Source organism: Haematobia irritans, chromosome 2 (assembly GCF_050003625.1).
Source record: "Haematobia irritans isolate KBUSLIRL chromosome 2, ASM5000362v1, whole genome shotgun sequence".
NCBI classification, from domain to species: domain Eukaryota; kingdom Metazoa; phylum Arthropoda; class Insecta; order Diptera; family Muscidae; genus Haematobia; species Haematobia irritans.
In genome coordinates this window covers 234,100,598-234,116,294 of record NC_134398.1, presented here as the reverse complement: position 1 = coordinate 234,116,294, position 15,697 = coordinate 234,100,598, and the positions used below count along the sequence as shown (strand labels likewise).

At 31.9% G+C, this 15,697-nt stretch overlaps 1 protein-coding gene and 1 long non-coding RNA gene across 2 annotated transcripts in view; one reads left to right on the top strand and one right to left on the bottom strand.

The window, feature by feature from the left end:
* Positions 1-15,697, bottom strand: part of toc (toucan) — a 168,246-nt gene that overhangs the window by 121,670 nt on the left and 30,879 nt on the right. The window lies entirely within an intron of this gene.
* On the top strand, positions 12,320-12,736 carry LOC142227414 (uncharacterized). Its single transcript, XR_012719831.1, has 2 exons — positions 12,320-12,445; positions 12,511-12,736. It is a non-coding gene; the product is annotated as an uncharacterized LOC142227414 (long non-coding RNA).

Below are 15,697 nucleotides of genomic sequence, written 5' to 3'. Positions count from 1 at the left end.
TCTGATTTACTTTTAGTTCATTTTTTATTCTATGAGACGGTGTAATTTCGTAAATAGCAGTTAAAAAGTACAACAGAGAATTCAATTTTCCTGGTTCAAACAACGCATTATGGAAATCTCGAAATGTGGAGTACAATTTAGTTCAATTTTCAATTTTCAATACGAACATTTCAACGATTTTTATTCTAAATTTAAAGAAAAGTACTCTTAAAGCAAATATCATGAACTTTCTTATATTTAAAATTTCTGTCCTTAATATTTTATATGTGGTTCGATTGATTTAAAACTAATTACTTTAATATTTTTCAAATTCATTTAATAATATAAATTGGTGTTTAAAAACCCTCCTTACCTCCCGTTTTGAAAGCGTATGCAATTCGTTACTAGTTTGGTCAGTCCAATCATTCATTTCTTCCTCTTATCGTTATTATTTCGTTCCTCTTATCGTTATTATTTCGTTTTGTAATACCTTGTAATGTTGAACATATCTACTCTTTCTTAATTACATAGTTAACCAAATAGTTTTATGGACTAAAGAGACATAATACCAAGCCAATAATATGTCATAAATTTTCTCAAATTAGCACTATATAAAATTTTATAGTTCCACCTTTAATCTTTTAACATGCTTATGGAGAAAATTAAAATTTTTAACAACATTTATGTGATTTAGGACATAGTAGCATGGAACAAATGGATGACAAAATACTTATGTTATAATTAATATCATAGTATGGTTGTTTACTTTCCTAGTTTGAAAATAAATTAAAGTAATCGGTTAAAAATACGAATCTACGCAACTAGATGAAATTGATATTCAATTGGGATTTTGAATTGTGTACATGCAAAGAAAAATGTTTGGAAAACGGGTATAGTAAACGTGTACCAATTTTTCCAATTTCTTGAATTTGTAAGCAAACTTTTATTAGCAAACAAAAATTTTTGTTTTTACTATAAAGGAATACTTTTTATTCAAAATCTCAGCCCATTTCGTTTAAATGAAGCACTTTTCTGGCTTCATGTCGTAAATAAGTCACCTTTGGAGCTTTACTGGTAAAAACTTTATAAAGTACTTTGTAATGTTGAAATTTCGCGAATCCTTTGGAAAATATGATGGTTGTTTATATAAATTTTTCATTTGGAGGGAAATTGTTATTTTTTTGCGTGTACGTTTTGTTGAAACACTCCATGTGAAACTTATATGCCAAGAGTTACAGAATCACCGCCAATACCAGGCCATATTGATGACAGACACTTAGTTCCCGGTTCGATGGATAAATTGTTTTACGTTTTACTAAATAAAAACTTACAACTGCAACTGATGGTGAAATAACAACAAAGCAAACGGCAATCACTTCTAATAGTCATACCGGAAAAGTGTTACTGGGCCATTGTTTTGTGGAGAAATAATCGTTAAACCCCTAAGACCATACATTATTACCTACACCACCCAGCCAGAGTGGAAACCAATGCCCATATGTATCTGCAACGGTAGCAGACCTCAAATCAACACCAGCAGTTTGAACATCCAATTGACGATGTAAAAACTACAGAAGGTTACCTCATTGTGTCAGGTTTTCTTTTTCTTGGGCATGTTTACCACCATTGCCGATGGAATGAAAGAAAAATGTTTCCTCAACTTGTATCATTTATGAACAGTATGGGGAATACCTAAGCCCATAACTATGGATTTATATGCACTTGGTATACGTTTGTGTAATGTATAGTAATGAGGTTAGTAAGTAAATATTTAATCAAAAGTAAATGAAGTGTGTCAACAAGTGTCTCGTTAAGGTTGCCGAGTAGAATCAGTCCAATGAACTTTGTAGCTTCATATTGCTCTTACAATCCAAAGTAGTCTAAGTCAAAATCTATAGTTTATCTTAAAAAAACTAGAGCAAATTACAATACTAATCGAATTGACTTATTGTTCTTATGTGGGCTTAAAATATTATGGCATTACACGCAGAGAAGAAACATGATTGTCACAATCATATTTGAAGAGCAAAATAATATGATAGGAGCTATTTTTGCGGCGACCATGTAACATTTTCACCTGCAACCATGTTGGCTCAGTGAACATGGTTCTAAGAAAAATATAATTGTCCTCATCTAAAATGAAAATACAATGATCACGATTTAAAATGTTATGGTATTCATTCAAAATGTTTTTCTTCTAGTTAAAAGAACATGGTCACAATCTAAAATGTTTTCATCTTTATGAAAAGACTTTTTTCATCGTCGAAAAAGAGACGCCACTTGAGAAAAAAAACACAAAATTAACAAATAAATAGTTTTTATTTATTTATAAACTAATTCATTGCTTATTTGTATTTATAATGCCGTTCAAGCAAACATCATATATTTTTACACACTCTTTTTTTCAATTTCAACAATAAGTAATTATTCCATATTTACATCGTGCCCATCAAATGTACAAACGCAGACATCATGTAACTGCAAATAAAAATAAATGATCCATATAGCAAAATGCAGAACAAAAAACAGGTATATTTTTCAATTACACTTTCCTTTTTTGTGTTCACATAAAACCAGGTGCCACTTATGAATAAATAAATTAACACAAAATACAGTAAATCCGTATTCTCCGTCCATTCCAAGAAACAATCAACACACGACTGACGCGCAAAATGAAAATAGTGTGTACCTGCTCAATGTTTTTATAAAATTCTTTTCGCTGCAAAAAAGTTAAAAAATTAAATGGTCACGAAAAAATGTAAATGGTCTTTATGGTCATGTAATGGTACTAGACACGTCTATACTTAACCTATAAAAATACTTTTTTCCCTGTAAAAAAGTAAAAAAATTGAATGGTCAGGTACATGATTTTCCCGACCATTTAATGGTCTCAAATTCTATCATTTAACTGATAGAACATGTTTGCGGTATTTGAGAACCATTCAAATGCTTATTGCCACCATTCATTTTTCTCCGCCCGAAAACTATTTTTACAAAGACAAAATACATGATTTTCGCGGCAATTACATGCTCTAGATAAGCATTAAATGGATGCGACAACCATGTCCAAACATGTTTTTTCTGTGCGCGTAAGCATTATTCGCTACAAGAAATGTGAAAGAAGAATGGAAAACGAAGAATGTGGGGATAATCCGAAAGGTCAGGTTATAACGGCGGTCTGTTTCTCCAGGCTCACTCCACAACATCACAGAGAAGCTTTGTCAACATTAATGAGAGAAAATACTTCTGAATTAGTACTGCCTATATTAAGCACATTTTTATAGCTGAGTCAGAACTGTGTGTCACTCTATGTGTGGAACTATTTAGAGAAGCTTTGAAATCCTCAGAAATGTAACCACCCAGTGGTAAAAATTCAAACCCCTTACCAAAAGATCGATTATGTTCTTGGGAAATTTGAAAGATTAAGTAAGTATGTTGTATGTAAACACACATATAGTTGACAATGCTACTACTTATACCTTAGCATTCAAAAATCGAACAGAATGTAATTCCATCAAAACTTAAACAAATAAAAGCTATTACATAGTCATCTAGTTGGGTCGTAGTGGGACAACCAGTGCTTACGACTTCCACTTACTGCGTAAGGGGTCTGTAATTAGGAATAAAAACTCAAAAATTTGCTAGGCAACGTTTCTAACCAACATTGGTTTTTGTTTGTTCGTTTTTTTTCTTCAGTTTTCTGAAAAATTTGTCGGGCATAAATACATTTTTATTGAATTTTACATCTTTTCCAGATTATCAATTAATCCATTCCAGATATACAGCTAGACCTCGCTTTACGTCGCAGATACGTTCCAAAAAACACGACCCAAACTGAAGCAAAGATTGGAGACAGATAACATCGATAAAAACGCAACTTCGAAAATCTAACGACGCAAAGTGAAAACTAGTACTAATTCAGCAGCGACGCAACTTCGAAACAACGCAAAACGAAACGACGCAAAGCGAGGTCTAGGTGTATATGTGTAAAGGTAAGTGTGAAAATAATTAATTAAAATATGGAGGGATTTTCGTCCAGAAGTTTAAAGCGATTAGCGCGTAAGGAAGAAAATAATTTTAGAGCGATTTCCCTGCATCAATTAGCACCTTTCCAAGCGCCAGATTCAGGGGAGCCAGGGAGCCATGTGCCATATTCAGGCAATATTTCTTATATAACTTTCTATTTGTATATTTATTGACTAATAACATATAATCTTTTATTTCAGATGCTGTCAAGACGGAACAGTACACAGAAAATGATTATACAGCGGACATTAGGAAGTCGGTCAAAAACTTCAAGGGTCGCCATTTCCGCAAAGTTTGTGGGTAAAAAAAAAACAAAAATGTAATGAATAAATATATACCAGTTATTATAACAGTATTACCTAGTATTAAATATTGTATTGAAATATTATTACCAAATATATATTAATTGTTATAATATATAAAACCAAAAAAAAAAATAGTTATTTAGAATATTATTTGCATATTTTTAGGAAAAAACTATAAAATACATCATATTTTTATAGTTTACCGGCGAATCGGGTGGTAAATAGGGGTGCTTAGCTCTAGATTACTTTTATAAATAGAAAGTAAAACTGATTCCCATTACCGAGTAAAACACAATATTCAATAATCGTCATCCGAAGCCCTTAAGCATTGGTAATGCCGTTGTAATGGGCTATCATTATGCTTTCATTGACCTTGTCATGGAAATTGCGAAGTACTTGACTGCCTATGACACGCCAACGTAAAAGTAATGCGGAAAATTGATCGGAAACGTGGAGTAGTTGTCTCCACAAAATCGGTAGGATATAATCGATTTGGTAATGACGTTTTTTACCACTGGGTAAATAGAAAGTAAAACTGATTTACTTCATCGTTCCCATTACCAAGTAAAACACAATATTCAATAATCGTCATCCGAAGCCCTTAAGCATTGGTAATGCCGTTGTAATGGGCTATCATTATGCTTTCATTTACCTTGTCATGGAAATTGCGAAGTACTTGACTGCCTATGACACGCCAAAGTAAAAGTAATGCGGAAAATTGATCGGAAACGTGGAGTAGTTGTCTCGACAAAATCGGTAGGATATAATCGATTTGGTAATGACGTTTTTTACCACTGGGCAACATTAATGAGAAATGATAAAGCCCAAATGGAAACCAAATCTGACCCATTGTAAAGGGTGATTTGTTAAGAGCTTGATAACTTTTTAAAAAAAAAAAACGCATAAAATTTGCAAAATCTCATCGGTTCTTTATTTGAAACGTTAGATTGGTCCATGACATTTACTTTTTGAAGATAATTTCATTTAAATGTTGACCGCGGCTGCGTCTTAGGTGGTCCATTCGGAAAGTCCAATTTTGGGCAACTTTTTCGAGCATTTCGGCCGGAATAGCCCGAATTTCTTCGGAAATGTTGTCTTCCAAAGCTGGAATAGTTGCTGGCTTATTTCTGTAGACTTTAGACTTGACGTAGCCCCACAAAAAATAGTCTAAAGGCGTCAAATCGCATGATCTTGGTGGCCAACTTACCGGTCCATTTCTTGAGATGAATTGTTCTCCGAAGTTTTCCCTCAAAATGGCCATAGAATCGCGAGCTGTGTGGCATGTAGCGCCATCTTGTTGAAACCACATGTCAACCAAGTTCAGTTCTTCCATTTTTGGCAACAAAAAGTTTGTTAGCATCGAACGATAGCGATCGCCATTCACCGTAACGTTGCGTCCAACAGCATCTTTGAAAAAATACGGTCCAATGATTCCACCAGCGTACAAACCACACCAAACAGTGCATTTTTCGGGATGCATGGGCAGTTCTTGAACGGCTTCTGGTTGCTCTTCACTCCAAATGCGGCAATTTTGTTTATTTACGTAGCCATTCAACCAGAAATGAGCCTCATCGCTGAACAAAATTTGTCGATAAAAAAGCGGATTTTCTGCCAACTTTTCTAGGGCCCATTCACTGAAAATTCGACGTTGTGGCTCGTTAGTAAGTCTATTCATGATGAAATGTCAAAGCATACTGAGCATCTTTCTCTTTGACACCATGTCTGAAATCCCACGTGATCTGTCAAATACTAATGCATGAAAATCCTAACCTCAAAAGAATCAGCCTTTACCACATTGGCTCCGAAAGGTTGCAATTAAATTACAGCAATCCCTTGATTTATGTCCCCTCGGTTTACGTTGTTTCGATTTATTTCTGAAATTCTTACCGTCAAATTCAGATTAATATTGCATATATAACGCAATTTTCGAAGTGGCGATGTTTTTATATGTATACAATGTAACGGGTTTTTTTATCTGTTTATGGACATAATTTTTAAACCCTGATATTTTTGAATAATGAACTCTTATTTACATGCTTTGTGTATATATATTTATTTATTTTTTATGACTAAAAGACTGAACTGACTTTAGTTTTGAAGTTTTTTATTATGTACACGCACATACATATATAATTAAATGGACTTAGGAGTAAGTATGAGCAATTTTTAATTCGGGATTACTGTATATAACAAACAAGAATTTGTAGCAATTCAACGCCCAACCAACTCCTTTTCTTGAATCACGAAAAAATTAATTGGAAAGATAAGAGAATTTTGTCGATATATAAAGAAATACTGAGAAATAATATGAATTGAGTAGAAAGATTTTGAGATTCTTTAAAGATCACTAATAGAGAAACTTAAAAATAAATAGTCTATTCTGAAAGTTATTAAGTTGCAATGAAATATTTGATTACATTATATTTATAACGAAATTTTCTTTTAATTCAAAAATATTCGTTTTTAAGGGAAAGATAAACATTTCAAAGACCGGTACCTCAAATTTAATAAAAAAAAAAAATAAAACAGAAAATATATGCTAAGACTTATTTTGAGGATTTTGCATCTTTGGTCCAATTTATTTTGGAATTAAGAAACAGTTTTTACTCTGAAGTATATGTTTGAATATTTGAACTAGCATATGTTTGTACGTGAACAGATTTATTAATATATCGAATAAAAAATCGATAAATAAAATCTGTATCCTAATTTTACGCCTATTGATCATATATTTAAAGATAATTATTTTATAAAAGCCACATCTTTGGCTCGGAATCAATACCCAACTCCTTAAGGGAAGACCAAAATTATTGGATCCAATTAAACATTTTTTATGTTGCTAAGGGTTTGTAGTTACGAATTTAGAATATTTGCTCAGTTCATTTTCGTACTCCGAATAATATAAATGTTATTAATATTTCAATATTAAGAATTCAATTTGAATTTAGAATTTAAATTTGTAACAATATAATCGTAAATTTCCTCATTCAAACCATAAATAATTCAATTTTTATTGCAAATCACATTGTCTAGTTTTACTTCCTTTTCCTTTTTAGAATCACATTCATAGAATGGAAACTAGGTTTTGATGTACTTGCATTCAACGTTCATACCATCATCATTGTTAAAGTTTTATGTACAAATATTTGTATTCTTTACCAAAATCATAATAAATGTGCCTTTAGTGTCCCATTGTCGAAGCATTTCATACAAGAGATAGAGCAGATGCAGCGTCCTTCACGACACTGCAACAAACATCCCCACATTCGATATGGCAATCGAGGGTGGTATAGCTGAACGATAATTTCCTGCTGTTCATACTCCAGATTTTGCTATGAACACCCACTGTTATTACCCTTATCGTACAGAGAACGCTCCACCTCTTCTTCGACAATGGGAAAAAATGAGTGTAGGATGCCATATGTAAATGAACATGACCAGTGAGTAGAACAAAATAACCGGAACGTTTTTCGAGTTCAGATCCATAAATTTACTTCTAAGGGGATGCCCAACAAATAAGTTTCCATTAAACTTTAATTGTCATGGCCTGCCTTGTCACATAAGCTACTGATGTTGTTTTTTTTATTTCGTTTTTCTCCACTTTATTTGCCCACACGCTCAATTCTATGGAAATCAAGTCCATATTATGGGAACCATTGTGAAATTTAAATTCAAAAAGGAAGTTTAAACGAATATTGAGATATTTTATGGCAAATTTAAATCTCAATTGTAACAATAAAGTGAAACCATTGGAAATGATTAAGATTAAGTAAATGCACCAAGCATTTACTTAATCTTACCGCCAGTCGAACAGAAATGCATTCTATTAAATACAAAATTTTGATGGTATAGAAATACTCTTGGGAGACGATATTGTTGTTTTTTTTTTTTACGTGGGTCTCCTTGGACCTATAAATACTATTATCCATCCACCGTGGTACAATAATGATGACAAATACGTCCTATTTAAAAAAATGTGTGTATCTACAACCACATTTATTTTGACCACTGGGCTATGGCCAAAGAGCAAGGCACAGTGCAAAAACTTAAAATTAAACAAAATTGATTGAAATTTATTCAAAAGATCTAAATTTAAATTTACTCTAACCAAGAAATGGCAGAGCATTAAAAATGGGACGCAAACGACGAAAGTGTTCCATTGCTTCAGAAATGGGAAACATTAGGTATTACACCATACGATTGCAACTAGTATGAAATATATATTTTCGAGTGGTTTTTGAGTAGTTTTTTTAGAATATGAAGAACGATACCATCGTTTTAGTGATAAGAAAAAATTATTTGAAATTTTGTAGATTTCTCCAATATTCAAGATTAACTTAGCTCAAAAACTGCATTAAGTAAAAATTACTCTAAAAATAGAGTTTTATTTTCTAAGGAACGCTAAAAATTCTTCTTTAAATGCAATTAAAAAAGTAGAGACAATCCTCGCATCACTTGTTATATGCTCTTAAAGAATATACTTTATAACAAATTGGAATTTCGTTTGTCTAAAATTAATGATCTTCAAATCAAGTTAAAAACAAAGTAATAATTAAGGGAAATATTAGTTTTAGGCTTTAGAATAATTCATATTTCAAGAAATCAATAGAAATTAAATTTTGAAATCAAAAGAATACTTTGAACTACATTAACTTCTCTAACAAACCAGAGTAAGGCAGAAAAAAATTAAACGTAAAATTCAAGCTTTTCCTTTAACAAATACAGTAAACAAAAATAAATACACTTTATGCACACACACAAAGAAGAAAATACTTTCCTTCGAAACGAAAATTCCCTTTCTTACAAGTTATTTTGTTTTCAGCAAGGCACCGGACTTAATGGCACAATTGGCTCTAATATGCTTTATTTGCTTTTAAATAATTTTGTTTACAGATAACAAGAAACTTAGTTTTGTCTTAAATTTCGTTTCTGAGTTTATTTACAATACTTTCATAAATTAGTCACATCACTTCAATAAATTGTCGTCGTTAGTGCGACATACACTGAAAATAAGCTTTATCAGATGGGTACAGATTCCAATCGAAAGAAGCGAGGAATTACACTAAGGATATATTTAAGACGCAATTCACTTTTAAATTTAAGTTTTGCATACTTGATACCGGGACATAGTTCTTAATTCGTTCGTTTTTCTGTCTTTTTTCAATATGTAGTAACGAAGTAATGGCATATAGGGTTCACGTTTTTGTATAGAGTGTACAGAGTTCGCTCTAATCCCAGTGTATCTTAACAAAATTTCATTTATAATTTGTTCAATCTTTATTTGTCTTTAAGAAATTTGATTTAACAACACTACGTTGCCAATATGTCCAAACACGATGACTACATTTGTCATCGTGTTTGTCCACGACATTCCAACATTGGAAAGCAAACAATAATTCCTCAATTAATACTTAATTTCATCCACACCATAGGTGTGTGTGAAATGTTTTTAATATCCAGCCAGCTAGACTAAGACTCAGTGCATTGACAAGTGACTACAAAATGTGAAATGAGTTAAATAAATGAAATGGTACTCACTTGCCACATTTATGTTGGCACTGGAGGAGCTGAAGCTGATGGTGGCCATTGTACGGTGACGATGATATATGAAACATGATTCAATTTAATTAAACATTTATGGTTTTAATAGGCTTTGATTTTCTCGCTTGGGCATTTGTGCCACACACATGTATAATGATTGATAATATTATTGATCATTGCAGCTCATTGCCCAGAGCATATAGGGGGCTATAGATAATGACCATAATCACATTTTCACTTTAGCGTTATTGACTGCCAGGCGACCCCATCCAAAAGAAAGTTGCATCGGTTTGTCACATCAACTCACAAGAAATGCTCGCCAAGATATGTAATGGCAATAACACACAACAGCAACAACAATGATAATAATATTATTACAACAAATAACTGTAGATGACATTAACAACTCAATTGCAACTGTCTTCGTCACGTGAAGTTGTCAAAAGTGATAACGACAAACAACGAACGATGAAACAACGGCCCGACGACAACCGACGCGGCATTCAACAACGACCATCGACAACACACAATACCAAACACTTTACCCGCCACAGATCCAAAGATACACTGGTGATGCGATAGAATTTACCGATAATATTTTCTGCTCTCACCGTGGTGACAGAAGTATTCTTCTGTCCGTCCGTTGGCCTGCACTGCTTACGCATGCATTCATTCATACATTGACTCACCGCATCCTAAGGTAAAGGTTTAGTGCTCTCTCACGATTGTCTCTCGCGTCGCGTTAATCGAAAGTTGCTAAAAATACGGTGTGAGAAAATGGGATTGATGAAAACAAAATAAAATTGATTCGGCAACAGCTTCTGCAGTGGTGTTGTAGCAATCATCCCATGTCACCCCATTGGTTGTGCCAATACAGGGATTTACACGTTTTTAAGGGGCCACATTGCACAGTGTTGCGATATTGTACTAGTATTTACTCCCAAGTAAATATTTCCAGACAGACCGATGAGTTCATGAAGACTGGCCCACGCAGAGAAGGAATATGATCATCTCAAACATATTTCAAGAGCAAAATGTTATTTTTGAACGCTGAACAATGGTTTCCGAAATCAGATATATAAGTTTCGAGAAAATAACATAGTTGCGACAAACAAGTTCCATGTTCACCGTCCAAAAATAACATTTTCCTCATGTTTTGAACGATCAGTACTTTCCTAATAGGGCATGTTCTTGTGAAAGTAATCAACAATTCTCAATTCTGTACAAGGAAAGGATCAGTTACATGTGGACTACTGTAATTTCTAAAACTTTCCATCGCAGGATGGAGGCATATACATTTTGTCAATCAAGAGAAAAACGTATAATTGATTTTCTTAAAATTTTGAACAAATATTTTGGTTAGGGTAGGTCGGAGGGGATTGTAAATGAGGGTTTAGAAGCAGTGTTGCCAGAATTGTTTCACCAAAAACCGTTAGATTTGTCCCAAAAAAAATAGCTTAAAAAGCTAACAAAATAGCTAGAAAAAAGCTAATTTGTTTGTATCAAAAGTCAATCAAAAAAATTTTGATTGAAATTTAACAAACTTAAAAGATTTAGTTCACTTAACATGCATATTAATTTAATTGTATTCATTTTAATTCTACTTCTGTGAGAGTGTAACAATATCTAAGTCATATTAGCGCTGTTGGCATACTCGATACATTTTGATTACTATCACAAATTTTTACTGGAAGTCCTTTGTTTACACCAAAAAGAAAATTTTTCCCAGTAAAACATATTTTGTACACTAATGATTTTGGTATTGAGTCCGAGTCAAATTTGAATTTATTCGTTTTATTCAGCTTTTCCTTCATGAGCTATCAAAGTGCTTTAAAAACGTGCTAACGACAACTTAGATTTCCAAATACAGACTCGACTTCAAGTAGAAAGTATTCTATATATCAAGTAAAATACGTCTTTAAAAAAAGTGTTGAAAAACATATTCTATTTTTGAACGCTTTTTTGGTTTGTGGTCAAGATACAAAAACTCCACAAATTTAAAGACTATTTCATTAATTTTAAGAATTTTTCAGAATTGGCCCTAGCCTAACAAAACTTTCTTTCATGTAAAAATACCCGTTTTTAAGTTGAATCACTTAACTATAAGGACACTGACAAAACGACTTTGTCGACATTTGGATAAGGAAAACAGTTTATATAACAAAAAATCACAAATGCTATTATTATAAGCATAAAATTCACGTTCGTATTTTAAGGACATGAAATCTTTGACCTAACGACAATATTTTTTTCAGTGTACAAAGTAATTCACATCTACTATTTTAACTTAGTACACAGAAAAAACTTAAGCAAAATAAAAATCAATTATTGGCATAATTGAATGAAAAAATTATATCAAATACGATTTTTATTAAGTCAAACATGAAAATAATTGGTCGTTTAAAAACTTGCGAATAAGCTTTGGAATATATATACAATTACATTCTTTCTATTTTGTTTTTACAATTAGGTCGTGTACACGTCAAATTGCCCTATTAATGGATATAAGCCGACTGTCAAAAATATGTGGCCTAGAGGAAAATGTGTTTACTTCGAAAACGGAGATTTCGAGGATTTCTTCCCAGCAACAGAAGGTAAAATCATGTAAAACTTTGAAATATTTTCGAAACTTTGAAATGAATAGATGTTTGTATTACAGAAGAGCAGGATGCCTAAACAAATCGCATATAAATGAGGAAGATTTGGGAAATTCCAGCAGGTGGTACAGATAATTCAAAAACTGTTTTTTCTTTGTGAGTTAGCCTGTTAAATACGTCGTTTATAATGAATATTCTGTATTTTTCTACCAAACATGTACTTCGCTGTATTTTCAATTATACATATTTTCAGAATTTCTTTTTTATAATAAAAAGCATTAAACCTTTTTTCAGAGTGTATTTGTATAATTTTCTTAAATTAATATAGATTATATAGTACAAAGATTGTAGTGATTAACATCGTAATAAACACAATTACGATAGTAATTGTATAGTTTACAAAATTCTATAAACATTGTACTCAGTTCAATTACGACTGTAATTGAAAACACTTTATATACTTCAAATACTAATGTATTTGGATTGAGTACTATGTCATTTGAATATTTTGACAAATTCCAATTACATTTATACTCACGCAAATATTACATCATTTGAAAATAGTTTTATGAAAACCTTACAATTTGGGTAATTGGATTTACAATTTTCGTCATAAGCTGAAAATCAAATACAAAAATAATTGAATTCACAATTTTTGTATTTGATTCAATTATTCACTTTTTTCTGTGTAACTTGAGAATACATATTATAATAACATAAAAAGGACGCCATAAACGAGTCAAATGCTAATATTCCTAATAATTTACTGACAGTTTATCTAAGGAATTTGGATGGTAATAGCAGATTTAAAGTTTACGTTAACTTTTATGAATATGAGGAAAAAACTTTACAACAAGGTGTATTTGCTGCAAAAATGACCCGAATAATGGGGGGAATCATTATTAGTATTTCAATTAAGCTTTGAAATATGTGGAAAACTTTATTCTAGTAGCAAGGCTTAGATAAACACGTAGTTTTATCCATATTTCAATAGAAACATGTAGAGAATTAAAAAAGCTAAAAATAGCTAAAAGGGTCATGAAAAAGCCAGAAAAAATAAATGCATTTTTTCCCCGCTAAACGATTTTAAAAAAAAACCAAATCTAGCGGGAAAATAGCTAAATTGGCAACGCTGTTTAGAATATAGAGTTTTCAGCCAGAGAATGAAGCCGGCCGGTCAATTATCATTAACCTTTTCACGAATTCGAATTAAACCCAATGTTAAAAACTTTAATTTTTCTTTTTTACTAACAGTATGCAGAAAAAAATAAATTAGTTAAAAAACTAAAGAGTTTGTTTTGAAAAGCGTGTATGTGCTGTAGAAGCGTTCGAAAAAAATACAAAAACAAGTCTGAAACAAAATCAGATATAGTTTTTGTAAGAGAAACAATTTCTTCCGATTTCCTCGAAATTTGGATCATTAACCGTTGTAGTGCATATAATGTAACAAGTCCATAAAAACTGACAATAAGATTGCATTTTTGATATGTAGAGGAAACACATGCACTTGAAAAAGAATTTACGTAACCTTCCTTTTTAACATAAAAAATGTATTACATGAAGGATAAAACTTACATTAATATCAATAATTTTCTTTATTATCATATTAAACAAGTTAAATGTTTTTGATATAAACTAATTTTTCATTGAACATAAACACAAATATAAACAAAAATCTTTCTATGAAATTTAAAAGCGTCGTAAAAACATCATCGATATTTTAAAGAAAATTCTTAAAACTAATTAATGTTTCGAATATTATCAAAATAGGTTAGAATTTATTTTGAAATTTTATTTAAATCAAACCAAAATATTTTAACAAGAAGAGTGTGTTAGAATATGGAAGGAAAAAAATTAAGCTTTCGACAAACAAGATATCCATCCACTGTTCCATGAATTGTTTATCACGGAACAGCCGACAGAAATGAGTCAATAAATTTGATAATAAAGAAAACATGATCACATCACATCTCTGTGAGAATTGCGTAAAAATATGCGCGGCCTACTGCTAGAATGGAATAGCAAAAATATTCCTATGAACTTAGGAATCTACTAAACACGAGCAACACAATCGAAAGATACTGATGCAGTATTTCACTAAAACAGAAAGATGAAGCGGTAAACGACACACGGACCAAATTCATCACCAGGCAATTGATTATTTAATGCATAAGTGTCATGTATGAGGATGGTGACATAATTGAGAGAAACTAAATCGTAGGAAAAGTTTCCGTGATCTAGACACCATCAATGTCATGATTTCGATGGCCATGGTAATTTTTTATGTTACACTTGTTGTAGATTCAATTTGTTATAAGATTTTAATAGCACTATATTTAATTTATATGAATTTCTTAGGGGGCATTATCAGAGTACAACAACTTTGATGCATCTACAAAACACAAAGTAAAACAAAATCCATTTTAGATCTCCAACTTGTGATCCGCACCCAAAGAAAAAATACTTTCCTCAGGAACGTAATTCCCGTTTCTTATAAAGTATTTTCTTGTGGGGCAAACAAACTCAAATTTATGATATGCGAATAGATATCCCATTAAAGAAAATTTTCTAGCTTCAAAAGAAAACTTTGTCTAAAACCTCGTTTCTCAGAAAAGAAAACTCTTCTTTTAGTATGGATGTAGTGAAAATTTGAACCAACTCCTATTAGCTTGTCATTTGGCATCTATATCCTTACAAAAAATTGTTTCATCATTTAATACAATATAATTTTTATTTCGTATTTTCAATCCAATTTTCCAGAAATTTGAAATCTAGAGGTATTTTATATGCCGAAAATGGTGCCTATCGGTGTTTTGGTATAGCCCCAATATAGACCGATCTCCCGATTTTATTTCTCGGGCTTCTAGAAACCATAGTTTCTATCCCATTTCCATGAAATTGGAAATCTAGAGTTATTTTAGGACCGTAAATAGGTGTGTCGAATATGGTGTGCATCGGTCTAGGGTTTGCTATAGCCCCCATATAGACCGATCTCCCGATTTGCCTGAAATTGTAAATATACCGGCCACAGAAAGCTGTATCGGATTTAGTTTTTATAGGTCCATTTGGTAAGACCGATTTCACATCTTGAGTGTATATAGACCGATTTCACATCTTGAGTATACACGCAAAGAAAAAAAAACGTTTGGAAAACGTGTACCAAAAACGTTTTTCTTTTGTTAGAGTTTTTTGAATTGCTTCGAAAATTTTAAACTTTTATCACCAAAAAAATTCGTTTGTTACAAAATT